General features: G+C 38.0%; 1 protein-coding gene across 1 annotated transcript in view; it reads left to right on the forward strand.

The window, feature by feature from the left end:
• The window catches only part of LOC310936933 (protein kinase C-binding protein NELL1-like), a gene marked incomplete at its 3' end in the record, with an annotated part of 241,541 nt that overhangs the window by 200,192 nt on the left and 24,784 nt on the right, over window positions 1-16,565 (forward strand). The gene's annotated exons all lie outside the window — the stretch shown is intronic.

Here is a 16,565-nt window from a genome sequence, read left to right on the forward strand (position 1 = left end):
GTGGTCTCTGCAACGATGTGTGTGAAAGCATTGCTGACACAGCTTTTGAGGGAACATTTAAAAACCTGTGAAATGTTATTTCTCATAAGACTTCATGCATCTTGGGTGCGTCTGAAGACTTGCCATGACATGATTTGATATTTGAATCAGATGTGAGATTTATACTTGTCTCAAAACACCTATACACAGCTCTTGTGCAACTACTACTGATAATATTACTTGTGGGTTTTCTGAGTCCTTGAGGAGAGAAAGCGAGGAAACACTGAATCCATGTCCAGTTTGTGTTTTGTGGCTTGACAGCTTCCCAGGAGGTACCAGCAGATTCCAGTATGGAATATGCTTGAAGAACATGCTTGAATCACCATTTTGTGGTTTTACTGTCCTTTTTCCTTTCTTTCACAGCCTCTCTGTATGAGTGGTGTGTCTGCAGGACAAACAAGTAAAGAATTTTCGACCCGGTAACACTAACATAATACATCAGTAACACACCAGTGATATCACTTCTAACATCTGATCTTAGAACAGCCAATAAATAAATCTGATGTTGCCTGTTGCTATACATTTAGTAGTGACCAATTGAGGTGGCAGCAGACTGTTGTTGTGGAAACAAGATTCATTTTGAGTGTGGCTGTGTCTTATTGACCATCACGGGATTGTCGAGTAGAGTGGGGGGCAGCATGTTTTTTACTTTTGGAGCAATAAATGTATGGCTCCTTGTGTGTGTGTGTGTAGTTTAAAGGGGACATATTATGCAAAATCAACTTTTTAATATGTTTTTATATTTGTGACTCTGGAGGCCCTATGAGTAGGCAAGGTGTGAAAAAAGATGACTCAGTCATGTTTTTGTGGTCCTCCTCAGTCTATAAGTACAGGAGATAAAACGCGATGTTAACTTCCGCGCTCATTGTGATGTCACAATGCGACATTCCTGGAATTGCTGTCTCTTGGAGCTACGCTTTGTTTCTAAATAATGCGAGAGTGCAGGCGAGGGCAATCATATCCATAAGAGTTGAAGTCTGTGAAGTGTTCTATTCCTGTCTGCACAGGGCAGCACAGAGTTCTACACAAACTTCCAGCCTCAGAGGATTTACGTGTCCAGTGGATACCTTTTATATATGGTGGCAATGTGCCAGCTCGAGCCCGAAAATGATGGCTTCTCCAAATGCTAACTGCTGTTAGCTGCCGGACGTTAGCTGACGTAGTTTACTGTGTCTCATTTGCATTTAACGAGACAGGCACTCAAAAGCGAGCATTCTGAACGGGGCTGTTTTTCATTAGGACACCGGGGAACTAGGTGAACTTGGAGAAATAGGGAATAATATGAGTCCTTTAATGGTGGCCCTGACCCATAGCCAGTGCTGACTTCATTGTGCATGCCAAGGAAATACAGGCAAAAAAAATGATTCAACAAAAGGCTTATAAAGTTTATAAAAATGTCCCTCTGCTTAAAGCTGCAGTGTGCAACCTTTGGGGATTTTGTCTTGTTGTTGACATTATTATTCTTCCTCTTGGTCTTCGTAAACAGAGTTGATGTAACACAATTTGTGTGCTGTGTCCGTCATATATCAAGCAATGCTCTCAAACATAACTGAGGGAACATTTGTCTGTATACACTTGCAGTTTGGGGGCAGTCAGGTGCAAGAAGTGTTTATTCCATCAAACTACTGAACAAGGAGATTTTTTGAGCTGTAGAATTCACCTCTGAAACTTCTTGTGTTAGCTTCTTTCTGTTTTCACTTGTACTCCAACCTGTTTGTGGCGGTCTCGCTTCAATGTTGCCTGTTGCCTCCGTCTGTCTTTACATTAAACAAATCACCTCTTCTGTGCAGCATGGGATTACAAGATATGATCCGCTGCTGTCTCAATCAGTGGATCTAAATTGTGTATATGTTGTATAAAACATTTATTTCAGATTCACACAAGTGATGCAAACTTACCTAGGCAACAGTAGACGAACAGCTTCTGTGTTATCATGAGCTAAAACCCTGATTCTCTTCATAGACTTTGATGAGGTTGAGTGAGCATTTTATAAACTTCCTTTTCCAGCCGGGAAATAAATAAAGCAGCAAACACTTTGTACATTTTGACCCCTGGCAGCCATGTTCTCGGTGATTGGCTGAACTATTAAGGATCAAACCTAGGATCTCTGACCAAGGTGCCAAGCTCTACTGAAGCTTGCAAATAAACAATTGAAAAAAGTCACGATTGCATTATTATTCACATGCTCTGTGTATAATAAATAATGGGCAACTGTGCTGCCTCGATGTTGAAGCAGAAACATTTAAAAGACAGGGCACTTCATTTTAGGTCAGTTACAGATTTAGGCTGTAGTGTAGCCACATTACTTAATTTGAAAGTTTCCTTTAGGTCAACTGAAGTGAAATGAGACAATGAGAGGACAATTTTAAAGAGATGGAGACCTGAATTTGTGCAAAGAAATTTTCCCCCGTTTCATCATTGCTGGAAGCTGCAGTTAGTGGCCATTAGACTAACTGCCAATTAAAGCACTTTCATGTTGGTTTTACCACTAAGCCTCTGATAAGAGTCTTGTGGGAGCACATTATCTGTAATGGCCTTCTCCACAGACTTAGAGGATGATTTGAAAACAGTTTTTTTTTGTGGGTTCAGAAAAAAAGGATTTGCACCAGTTAGTCAAAAGATGATTTCAATTAAATTGTGTTTCTTATTTTGAAAGCAATAAAATGTTCTATGAAGCGACTCTAGATTTTGTGTAGATACCACTGTGTGAGGTCATAGATTTTATATCTCGAAAATTATGCATAGCAGAGAAACACAAAACACACATCATAGCATAATAACATAGTTCTGTAGCTATAATAAATAGTTTAAAAACACATTTGTATAATTGCACCCACAGTGCTGTAATTCTCACCTTTTGTTTACTTAAGTTTGCAGATATAGAGGTACTTATCGGTTAGCACCTTATTGGATATCAGGCATGTGTTGTAGCACGCAATGTGTTTGACAAACACAAAGAAAACCATTAATTAATTCCAAAAATAAATACATAACAAAATGTTTTTTTATATATAAGTAATAATATTGTATATTGTATATACTATTATTGGCTGTATTTAAATATTATTTAAATATTATTTAAATACAGCCAATGTTGGGGACTTAATATTCCAAAAAGCTTATCTTTTAGTAAACATTAAAATAACTGTTGTATTTATTTTACTGTTACTGTTGTTATACAAAATTAAGAACTTGATGTTGACTTAACTGTTTAGAAACTGTGGCTATATACTTGAGTGCAAAAATAGTTAAGACCCAAGCTGTGATGTCTGGCCTAAAAAAATCAAATGAAAAATCATTTTGAATCACAATTTAGGCAAATCTGAGGTACAGTCATGATATTTATTTATTTTTTTTCATTTTGTGAAATCATAATATAATCTATGATATATCAGAAATAACCATCCAACAATACAGTACAAAAGAACTTTCTGTATAAATAATTATGTGATTTTAACTTGATCCTAAATCTTTGACCAAATAAAGGTCAAATGGTTCAAAGTGGTCTGTCACTAGTTTGTGTGTCATGGTAATGGTCTCACGTTTACATAGCAGAGGTTTCCACTCAATGAAAGCAAACCGTTTGTATTCAATATTCAGGCCGTTACTGTGACTGCAATAATCACTGATTGAAATAATATAACAGATATTACTTTGCAGCTGTGATCAGGTAATCAATGATGTACTGATCATGTGTTATTTATTCATTGATCTTAACGAATAGCTGGCAACTGGGAACTATTGTTACTGTGTTTATTGTCATGTTGCCCAAGCTGCCATCACAGGATATTGATATGATCAATGACTCCGATACACACACAGGGAGAGAGATATCATTAGCCTCTGTAGTGCAGACAATGGGAAGCAACTCCATATAGATCTCTGTGTTTGTGTTTGTGTGTATGTGAGTCTGGTCGGGCACACGTTTTTTCCTGTTTGTGTTAATTAGAATCTGATATCCAGTTTTCGTCTAATTAGCACAATGTCTCTGCCAAGCAGCGAATATGGACACACACATTTGTACAACTATCTTAGTGAGGGCACTCATTTACATAGTGCTTTTCATAGCCCATAGCCTAAAAGGCGAGCCCATAAGTCAAAGAAGCAAACTGTACAGTTTTTTAACAAATAAGACAACCATTGTCTTTTCCTTGTCTGTTTTTTCTTTATGTGAGCCATACAAACAAGATTCCACAATATCCACTGTGTTTGATTGAAGGCATGAATCTCATAAGTGAATGGCTCGTATTTTTTGTCCTTGTATTAATGGAAAAACCAAAGAAGAAATAAAAAAAAATACCATTCTGATGCAGAAAGCGAAATCTTCCACATATCATTTGATTCACGCCATGGCTCAAAGTGATGCATATCCCACCCCAGATTCCAACAACATGGGTGTGTCACGGTTAATTCCAGAACGGCATCTCATCTCTCAGCAGTAAACCTCATCTTATCAGTGAAACAGCAGAGGCTGGAGAAAACACTACTGTCAGCGGCCTACCTGTGTGTAATGGATTTAGATAGCTGGAGTCATTTGTCCCGCTCTGCACTGCGTTATAAAAGCTCCTCACATCACACGCCAAGGGCGTCCCGTCAACCCCATCTCTGCTTTGATGGCCCATATACCCCACAACTCCTCAACAGATGAAAACGGATAAAAATCACTGTGATACAGCCAGGATTTACTGTCTAACCATACACCAATTAGTTTGAAAAAGAAGCAATGGGATGAATTCACATTTATTTATTTTTTATTTATTCATTCATTCATTCAATCAATCGATCAATCAATCTTTATCTATATAGCCCACAGTTTACAAAACACTGTCTCACAGGCAGGGGCGGCCGGTGTAGAGGGGCGATTTGGGCGATGCCCAAAACATTTTTTCCTCAGCAATTCCAAAGATCTTTAGTACTAATATTCCTTTCAGCGTCTCTGCCAGTAAAGGTAGTTATTATCAGTGTTCTAGACATATTATCTGTCATCGTCCAATCAGAATCATCAGATTCAAGTCACGTTTTATGGTTCCGCCTCTTCTGGGGCGATTTGATAGATGTGGAGAATCGCCCAAAAATTCTCCCATTGAATCTCATGTTAAAAAAGTTTTTTTCTAAAAACATACCCTCCAATGCATTTTTAATGAGGAGTACCTTTGTTCCCCGGGTCCTATGTTCCCCGTTTTTCCCAAAAAAGGTCCTATGTTCCCCACTTTGTATGTGACAGGGGAACATGGGACCCTTTTTTTGAAAAAGGGTAGGGTTAGGGTTAGGTTTAGAGAAAGGGTCCTATATGTTCCCCGGTCACATACAAAGCGGGGAACATAGGACCCAGGGAACATAGGTACGGTCCCTGTTGATGTTTGTATTGCTCAGGGTTTAACTGCAGGTTAAACTTCACGCAAATCAGACAATCGGACTGTTTTGTGTAAGAGAGTATTCTAAGATGACTTTAGTAACACATCTAAAGATCCAATTCTGCACTTTCCTTTACACTTAATGAATAATTTGACTGCACTATCTTGTCATATGTTTGTTGTATGTATCTGGTAAAAGTTGTGAAATCTCTTGATCCTTGGTCAGTTAATAAATACTTGACCTAATATGCTGCTCTTGTCTTTATGTGGTTGCTGGACACATCTTGTGTCCTGTTTAGCTATTTTACATCATACATTAGATTCATGTATATAATATTTGTTTATCAAGTTGCCATCTAGTGGACAAAAGGAGGACTGTTAATCACCTAACAACAAATTGATACTGTCTTGCTTTATGCACTTATTGAATGGGTCACCTTAATCATTATCAGAAAAAATTGCCCCACCCTGAAATTTTCTTCAGGAGCCGCCACTGTTCACAGGGCTTCACAGGGTTGGTAACATCCTCTGTCTTTAGACCTTCTACCAGGATAAGGGTTTATTTGTGCATAAACAAAAACCCCTAAAAAACAACTCCAGACACATTTGTGTTTTTCACGGTGTCCTGTCAGATGTACCCTTTGTAAAGTCACTGATGTGTATGTTCTATATGACAGATATTTAATGATTCAAGACAATAAAAATGTATAGTGCCGATTCTTCGTACTTGAAGTCTTATATTTGCTCTTGTTTTTGCTAAATTTTTACTCTTGAATAACTCAATTTAATATTTGCTAACTCTTTGGTGTTTAGTCTGTGTTGAACAGTTTACTGTAGATGTCCACTGTGTCTGGAGATATAATTAAACAGGGCAATTAACATGAACCTAATCTAATACAACTCAAATGTTTTCTCTCATGGGTGGTTGACCTGAGAGGTCTTAGGGCTTTTGATTAGGATGTTATTTTTCCTGTCTGGACACTAAGGTTAAGGTGAAGCCTGGGGCTGCAATCCTTTAGAAGATGATGACCAACCCTGACATGACCTACAGTATATTATTAGCCTAGACATCTGCGGTAATTGTATATGGTTAAACAGCAGTTTGTTGTAAGTCACTCAGGACAACTCATTATCTTCATTATAGAGTGTGAAGACCAATCAGAACTTCATATGTTTTTTTGTTTTTTTCCCCTCACTAATCACACAAATTAATTAAACTCAAAATCAAGTCATTATCCTGTCCATATAACTTGTCAGTAGAAAGCGATTTTGATTAATGGTCAAATTGAATAATTATGAATCCCTTAAACTTTCCTCAAATCGTTAGTGTCTCATTATGTGTTGACTAATTTGCCACATCTGTGCTAATTATGTGGTTTTAAGGTCACGCTCCGAAAAGAAGACATAATCAAGAACGGTAAAAGGTGAATGACTGTTGGTAGGACTCACCACAGGCTCTATTATCGTTAGTTCATGACATACATTCTTTCTTAACTTTAATCAGTCTGAGGACAGAAGTTAAATATGAGGAAAGGATTTGTGGGATTTTATCAGCAGCTTTTTACTTGTGTAAATGCTTTTAAGAGATCAGTTTAACTCTCAAGACAGCGATCGTCTGATTTTAAAGTGGCATTAAGCAGCTATCTAGTAACTGATAGAAGAACCAAATGTATTATTCTGTGGTCTAAAATATAATGGCTGGAGAAAAAAATAAAAATGCTTTTAACGTGCGAGCAATGATCTCAGAGGGACATTTAAATATTGGCAGCTGTTCTACATCTATATGGAAGAAAAGAAAAGAAAACTGGCTGTCAGTTTGCTCATGTTTGTCAGTCTCTCTGTCTGATAGAAAGTAATGGCACCTCAGTGTTAGCTCAGTCTTCAGCTGCCATCTGGTAATGGAGGCAGCATTTCAAACTGTCTCTGCACACTATAGCTATAGGGCCAATGAATGATGGTCAGTGTAGGTCACTGGCAGCCTGTTTCAAAGATGACTTTGGGGAACAGCCAAAAAAGGAATAATAATAAAAACACAAAAGTCCAGTGGTCGTCTGTCCAAAGCAGGTTATTACAACTTCACAGCTCATAGTTCTGCTTGATTGTCAGGTGACCTTCACTGTCTTCATGAACGGAACAAAGGAGAAAGTCACGTGACTTAGAGTGAGAAACCTGCCCTAAAGACGACAGGAGGGAGGGTTGCACAATTTCTCAAATACAAATAGAAGTGTAATGTGGGAGACTTCTTTTATTTAAAAAAAAATGCTATTCAATAATACAAACTGTGTTTTTGTTAATGTAACCATGGTGACGATAGTCTGCTTTTGCTGCTGGTGTAAGATGCCATTTCAGGAGACATTCTTACACTCTTAGAAATAAAAGTGCTCAGTAGAACCATTTAAGGTTCTTCGGCTTGTCCTCATAGGAGAACCCTTTTTGGCTCCAGGTAGATCCTTTTTTATAAAGGTTCCACCTGGAACCCTTTTGGAGGGTTCCACCAAGAACCCTTTTAAAACTGTTTATTCAGGAAAGGGGTTTTAAAGGGTTCTCTGGATCAAAATGGTTCTTACTGGAACCATTAGTGTTACCAAGAACCCTTGAAAAAGGACCCTTTTGGAACCCTTATTTCTAAGAGTGTACAGAGCTTTACCATGGACAATCATTTATATCGGAGGACTGTTGTATCAGTGCAATTCATTTCATTTCATGTTGGTCACAGGAAACCCAATAGTTTCCCAGACTCTCACATGTGGTGTTTACTATAATTGACTAACAGTTTAAAATACTGCTACAAATGGCCAAGTAAAAACATCATAAAGGAGAATAATGAGAACATCGTGTTGGGATACTTATCCCTCGAGTTGTTTATTTTTAGGTTTTACCTTGAAATGTTAAATGTATCCCTCCTTGTTGCCCGCTCAATTGCAGCACTCCCACCTTTCATTCTTGAGCAGTTTGAAATATGTGGAGCGGCATTCAAGGGCAAGAAATCTCCGAAAGCACCTGGTGGAATTAATTGGCGTGTCAGCATTATTGATCAACCACCCATTCAACCCTCTGCAGATACATTATGGCAATAAAAATCTTGCTTAATGTATCTTTAATCCATGCTGACTGTCTGGCATGAGTCCTTATTGTCTTGTAAGTGCAGTCATTATCTGTGATGTTCAGTAAATGCTGAACAGAGAGTACAGCCAAGGGTGAACTGCCTCAACTGTGATACATTACTAGTGAGACTGATTTGTATGAGTAAATGAGGTTTCATTCTTTCCTCAGTGAGTATCAGGTCTTTTCAGCTCTTTTGTACAAGCTAACAATGGACTTGTAACTGTGTTTAAGCCTGCTGTTGTACATTTATCAGTAGGGAAGCTATGCAGATATTAAACACTGCAGAGAGACAGAGGGGAGGGGGGGTAGTATGCAGAGATAAAGAGGAAACAGGAGTTTAGCCTGTATGTTCCTCTGCTCCCTCCTGATATTAGAAAGCTGCATAGAATTTAATAGTGCTGGCCACAAAGTCATGTTCACGTGACTCCCGATTGTTAAAATGAATCTCTAAAGTAGCGCTAAACTTTAAAAACAGAGGCACACATACGCAGTAAACAGGTACGCTGGTAATTTGTATTAATTCGTTTAATAAACAGACCACTCCAGTTTGACTGTAGGCGCGCTAACGGTGCTAAAGGAGCTAGCGCAGCTACCGGAGCTAACTGGAAAACTGCTTCTGGACCTGCTACCAGTTTTAACAGAAAAAACTGTTACTTTAGAGACTAATTTTAACAATAGGGAGTCACGTAAACATGACGTCACGTGTGTCTTTTTCTGGTCAGTCGTCATGGAAACGTGGCATGCTCTCACCATGTGCACGTGGGTTTTCTTTGGGTTCTCCACTGGGGACTAATCCTGCGTTCCAGAGCCCATCCAAACCAGTTGGACGTGGGACTTATAATACCTCCAACTAGAAAAAGTGCACTGGAATACCTGTCGAAGTGGGACCTCCTACTCCCGAAGTCGGGGCTGATCGACCTACCCCGACTTCACCAAAATGGCGTTGGAGAATAATGGCGCCACCCATGGAGTCACACGAATAGGCTATAAACTTTACTTTTCTGTGTATAGACTTGTTTTAAACACAGCAATTTCATCACAACGTGTTTACCATGTTATGGCGTGAAATTATGTCATTGTTGTTATCTGTCAGCATGAAGATATGTAGGGCTACGGTAAAAGTATACTCATGACGTTACATATCTATATGCAACACTTTTACATATACGGCTCGCTTGTGTATGTAAGTAGACTGATTTGCTGAAAGTCAAAATGCCTCTTCAAACATAAATCTAAAGCGCCGCGATTGTCCATGTTTTCTAACATTCGACTTCAATTGCTGGAACGCTTTGAAGTAGGAGCTAGTACAATTCAGGTAGAATATGTCCCACATCCCATTTGTTGGATGGGCTCTGGAACGCAGCATAAAGCTCCAGCTCCTCGTGACTCACTTCTCTGGATGGGGGGGTAGCTCAGTGGTAGAGCGAGTCGTCTTTCAACGCGAAGGTTGTCGGTTCGAACGTATCCTGAACGTTCATCAACAACATCTGTGAAAAAAAAGCTGGCTCTTTATCTACTTGCTAGTATGCTACCTTTCCCTGTCTCTTGTTGGTGGCTTTATCAGAGCCATGCTGCCTCTGCAGCTGCTGCTAAATTTGAAATGTCAGCATTGCTGTATACACACTCAGTCACACAGTCCAAACTGACTGACCTTAGCTGTCAACCTCTTAAGAAAGAAATGTCTCTCCAGAAGCACTGCCTTTACCTGTCTGAATAAGTGAGACAAAGCTATTGTTGGTGGTCTATTTAAAGGAGACATGCAAAGTCTAAATTTTAATCATTTTAATACTTATATTTGGGATTTTGGAGACCCTATGAGTTGGCAAAGTGTGAAAAAAGGCGACTTTTTTGTGGTTCTCAGTCTAAGTTAAGGAGATAAATAAAACGGGCTCATTGAGACGTCACAATGATAAATTCCTGGAATTGTTGTCTGGTGGAGCTCCACTTTGTCCCCTTAAAAACGCAAGAGTGCTGGCGACGGCAATAGTATCCGGAAGAGAGGAAGTCTGCAAAGTGTTCTATTCTTGGCTCCACAGTGCAGCACAGAGTTCTACACAAACTTCCAGCCTCAGAGGATTTACGTGTCCAGTCGATACATTTTACATATGACGGCAATGGCTTTTCCAAATGCTAACTGCTGTTAGCTGCCGGAGCCTCAGTGACTCTGATGTAGTTTCTTGTGTCTCATTGGAATTTAAAGAGACAGACACTCAAAAGCGAGCGTTCTGAACAGGGCTGTTTTGGCAGAGTGATTGAACTGCTGTGGTGCTTCATCCTTAAGGTATTTTGACCAAAGCATGTCACAGACATGTTCATTAGGACACCAGGGAACTAGGTTCACTTGGAGAAATAGGGTATAATATGAGTCCTTTAAAGGATATTGATGTACTCATTATATATATATATATAAAAAACTCATATTTGACATGAAATTTGTATAGATTTCTGTGGCCTTGTTGCATTCTCATTAATTGTGTTAGAAAGACAAAACAGTCCGACTGGGAGATTGTATTTGTGTAGAGTGGATTCAATACTGTATTTACAGAGAGGACAAGTGAAGCAATCACAACATGCTTAAATTACTCCTGAGATTGACCTATTCAAGAGACTCAAAGGCTCTGAGGTGAATGTTAATTATCTTTTTTGTCACTCTGAGTGACCTAGAGTTTGTCCTCTGCTCACGCTGCAAACATCTGACTTTCTTTGGAGATAAATACCATCTGTGTTTGATAAGCGCAGTCAGACACTACTGTCCTTGTGGCATTTTTACAGTTCTCGAAGCTTCTCATAAATACCTCTGCTGGGTATTCATTTTTCACAGATACTGACGCCTCCCTGCTGTGACACAAATGTAATGTTTGTGCTATCATGTGTGAGACACGAAGTGGGTCTAGGAGTGACAACTCATCATCATGTACAACTTGGTTCAGTCCTAGGGCCAAGATTAACATATTAGAAAATTACATTTAAAATTAAATTACTTTAAACTTCTGCGTAGAGATGAGATCACTAACAGTGTCTTAAAGCAGCACGTGACTGAGTTGTGCTTTATTCTTTAGGATACTGATTTTTAATTCTCTTCTATCATATAATTACCAAGCTCTTTTCTGTCCACTTGAATTTATGAAATATCCATTGTCCTTTTTTTTTTGCAGTGCTGCTGAAATTAATTCTGTGATGGATCTTAGGATGTCTCATGACCGTGAATGTGGCTGTTAGCCACAGCACAAAATGGAATGATTCCATTCTCACCACCCACTGGAAAGCAATCTAGGCCCGTAATGGGAAACTCAAATAGCAAATCTATGGCGGGTATGAGCATGTCTCAAGAAGCCACGAGTCAGCAACAGGCTCAGTTAAATGGTGAGATAGTGTAACTGGAGGACCTAGAATGAACCAGGGCTTCAAGTAATGTAATGTGGAGGGAGGAGCCATAGAGGAGGAAATGGAAAAATGTAGTGGATGTCCACAGTGTCCCTCCAGTTTTGGTGTCAAAAGAGGAAAACACAGATCATATTTTACAGCCTCAGTCGAAGCCACTGCAACAGCAATGCAGCAACACCTCATCCTTTTTTTTCTCTTTACTATATTGGGTATGAAACCACTCTGGAATGTTCTTAGCTGGGGCTGTGAACAGCAGCACTACATTTTCAATCTCTTCTTAAAATGACTTTGTAATGTAAAAACCATCACACGAATATGTTCTTTGTATACTATACTGCGTGGAGGGGAAAACGTTGAGTGTTCTCTGTGAGCGGTACGTAATGTAAACTAATCAGCACACAATGTTTAGTACCTCCACCAAAAGCAAAACAATTTCAAACATTATAACAATGTTAAACACTTTCATTATCACATGTTGTAATCGTTAAGCATTTCGTGGCATCAAACAACTAAACATGAAAAAACTTTCATAAACATCAGTGTGATACACTATTAGAAATAAGGGTTCCAAAAGGGTTCTTCTACAAGGGCTGAGGTTCCACCTGGAACCATTTTCTCCTGAAAAACCCTTTCCCAAAGAAAGAGTTTTTCAAGGGTTCTTGATAACACTAATGGTTCCAGTAAGAACCATTTTAATCCAGAGAACCCTTTTAAAACCCTTTCCTGAATAAAGGGTTTTAAAAACAGGTTTATAAAAAGGTTCTACCTGGAACCAAAAAGGATTCTTCCTATGAGGACAAGCCGAAGAACCTTATATGGTTCTACTTAGCACGTTTATTACTAAGAGTGTAGGAACTTCTCAACAATTCTCGTTGTATGATTATTATTATACAACGAGAATTTATGCATGTATGTAACAAAGGACATACAGGCTGTAGGACAAAGATAGGATTTACCAGTAACATTAATGAAGGTTCCACTCCAGTATTAACAGAGCTGTGTTATTGCTCAAGTGTAAGGGTAGATCACGCTAAATATATATATATATTTTTTTATTTATCTTTTAAACTGCATAGATATTTTCTAGATGTGTTCCAGTAAAGTGAAATAGAAATAATTATCCTCTATTGTCGTTATAGCGTTGCTAAAACAACAAATCTAATGGTGGTTTAAGATTTCTGCACAACACATCTGACCTTATAGGAATTCCCTTGTTAAATTTAAATTGATGCCAAATCTAGTCTAAACTTCTGATGGTACATCTGTTGGTCGAGTGTCTGATCACACACACATAATACATTTTGTTCAAATGTCATAAATGTATTATTATTATTATTTTTCATAATTTTGCCCATTATAATCGATAAGGGGTTTCTTGAAAATGTGATTATTGTGACATCATCAGTGTTTCGATTCTTACCCAAATGTAAGGGGAACATCCTTAAACTTGTGATCACCAACACATCACAAACCTGTCAAAAAATGCAGCCAAAAAACAGCCAAAATGACAGATACACCCACTCCGATGAAAACATAACCTTCTTGGTGGATATAATAATATTAAGAAGACGATGAAAAAAAATGTATTTGTTCCTATATCCCATTTTTCCATTCATGGCACAGCAACAACAACAAGGCTACAAATACATAATGCAGTTCGATGTAAAAAATAACCATTTCACTTTTTACATTTTTTACATCAATATTTTGGTTTCTTTTATCTGGTGTTTTCTTGAAGCTGGAGAGAACTCATTCATAATTTGAGTGTGAAAATGGTCGAGGAAACTCTGGTCTGTATTTACACCGTCCAACTCAAAATATAGGTTGTTTTTTTTGGATGATTGTCAGCAGCTTTGACTTCAAAATGTGAGTCTTTAAAAACATACTCCACACACTTGCAGTCAAACCCCACTCATCTTTGGAAGTGATTAGTTCTACAGACAGGCAGCGTTATGCTGATGGTGGTGAAATGATAATTACAGCTGGAGATAGATTGAGTCAGTATAAGTGTAATTAATTTTTAAATGTGAGGTTTATTAGTACAGAGGCAATCAGGCTCCTAATGAGGGCCTGATAGAATTTCTTAAATAGTGGAACCAGTCAAATGAATAGCTCTAATAGCCTTTGGCGTCGGACTCTGCTTATTCATTACACTTATGCATTCATTTGTATATTTAGCACTTTTTTTTCCCCTCCAAATGCCAGGCATGATAATTTACACAAATAAATGATGTTCCTTTGGAGTCATAAAGTAAAGGGAGACAAGCTGCTGCATATACATTACACGGACAGAGATTATATATTCGCACATCCATTGTATTTGACTATAAATACATTTTCAGCTCGTTCAGGCTCATCTTTCAGAACATGTTATTAATTAAGCATAGAAACACCAAAGTAATTTCTTTTTAATGAACTTACTCAATTAAGTTTGCCCTCTTTTGGTCTAATTCTCTGCTCTTTAAGCACCGAGTGACTACTCTTTCTCTCTGACTCTACATATATTCTTCATCATGTTTCACAGACGACATTTATCTGTCAGCTCATCTCAACCTGCCTCTTCTCTTTTGTGTGTTTGTCCCAGCCATTTTGATGCATCACACCCTGCCTGCGCTCACAGAACAAATCATAGGTGTTTGCACTGCCAGCGTGCGTCCAGCAAAAGGCAGCGATGACTCAAACTCACGGTCATTTTAACTGTCAAACAGCTGCTAATCAGACCGCTGAAATATCAGCACTGTTAACAGCAGACTCCTAATCAAATTTATTCTAAATGAGTTGACATTCAAACCGCTGACCTTATATTTAATTACTATTCTAAATGTATGGATATTAGGGTGTGATGCATATTCATAGTACTTTGTTTTTGTTTTATAAAGCATAATTCTGTCCTGAATATATCTGTAATTTACACAATCACAGTTATGAAACACAAGTATAAAAATGTGGCTGGCTCAATTTCAGTTTGGAAACTCTGGGGCTATGTGTTAGTCTGGATATGTGACTATCAAAATTGCTAACCGTTTCACCTCGCCATTGATTTACTAAAAGAAATCCCTGCTCTGAATTTTCACCATCGCTATTTTTTTAGGTGGTTTATTTCTGAAACTAAGCAAGGAGATAATCAGCTCCTGTTTACACCAGCACATGTATACCTGAAGGGTTGAGTCATGTTTTTATGTTGCTGATGGACACTCTCTGCAAATTATGAACACAACATGTCAGGCCATTCACTTCATCAGACATCAGAATGGAAAAACATATTTTTGAGAGTTGCTTCTTTCTATTGTTGCTGACTGTGTTTGTCCCTGTCCCGGCTGCTTCCACTGTGATCATGTTATAAAAGTTGATTAATTTTGTTATGATGGGCATGGTCTCCTGAAGATATGAATCCAGCAAAAAAAAAAACTTGATGTGAGCTATCATGGACCTCTCAAAGAGATGTTTCCAATGATACCACACAAGAGAGAAGCATGTTCTCAGTGAATATGCTATAGGGAGGAGACAGGTGTGTTGGTTGAGTGTAGACGATGTAAAAAGTTTTTTTCACCAATAGCTCAAATGATAGAATTTGTGGAACCCACAATCACAGGATTTTAATTATTTATCGTTCAATATTCAATCTCTTATTAGTTCTGATTCATAATAGCCACATTTTCCTGGCTTTTAGGGAATACCAGTTTATTCTGTCAAGTGAAAATGGAGGACCCAAATGCAGATTGCAAAAATGAGTCTTTAAAAATGAAAAGCTCAAACCAAGGAACACACAAGGAAAAACTACAAAATAAAACGGGGGGACAGAAAACCAAACAGAACTAAAAACCCAAGGTTAAGAAAACAGCCCAACAAAAAGCACAAATCCAGGGAGTTGATAAGAGCACTGAATGTGTAATAAAGGGACCACATCAATATCAAGTATAGTCCCCTTTCAAATCAGACATAAAACATTTATCAATGCAGCTTTTAAAAAAGGTTGATGTAAATGTGTTTGTATGCCACTTTTCTGGTCTTGTTGACCACTCAAAGCTGCTTTACGCTACAGTTTTGCCATTCACAACCATTCACTCAGCGCATCTATTCAAATCTATCACTCCTCTTTCATACCATTGCACAGCTGTCAGGAGCAACGTGGGGTTAAGGGTCTCGCCCAAGGACATGTAGACTAGTGGAGAATGAAACCCACAACTGATAAAGAGCCTTTTTCTGCTGCACAGGAGGAACACCTTCATATCTTGTGATATATTTGGACAAGTTGTACTAAGTGACATGAGAAAAAAAAATGATGGGAAAAACAAAACTGATGAAAAAAAATCTTAAAATCTTGAGTTTCAAAGTCGAGATCTTGAGTTTCGAAAAAATTATGGAAAAAAAATACATATATACATATACATATATATATATATATATATGTATATATATATACATATATATTTTTATTTTTTTTCAAATCTAGAAAAAAATATTTTTTGGAAACTCGAGATTTTTATTTTTTTATCATTTTGTTTTATCTTTTTTTTTTTTTCGTTTTTTCCTCATGTCACTTCGGGGGCTCCATAAAGTTGCTGTCTTGAATGACAAAAAAGTATCTCTTGACAAAACCATTATACACTTTTAATGAGAGTCAGGAGGAAATATTTAAACTGAAGGAATTGGAGACTCATTTGTACTGCTGCTGCTGCTACT

Source organism: Microchirus variegatus, assembly GCF_963457635.1.
Source record: "Microchirus variegatus genome assembly, chromosome: 14".
Lineage (NCBI taxonomy): Eukaryota > Metazoa > Chordata > Actinopteri > Pleuronectiformes > Soleidae > Microchirus > Microchirus variegatus.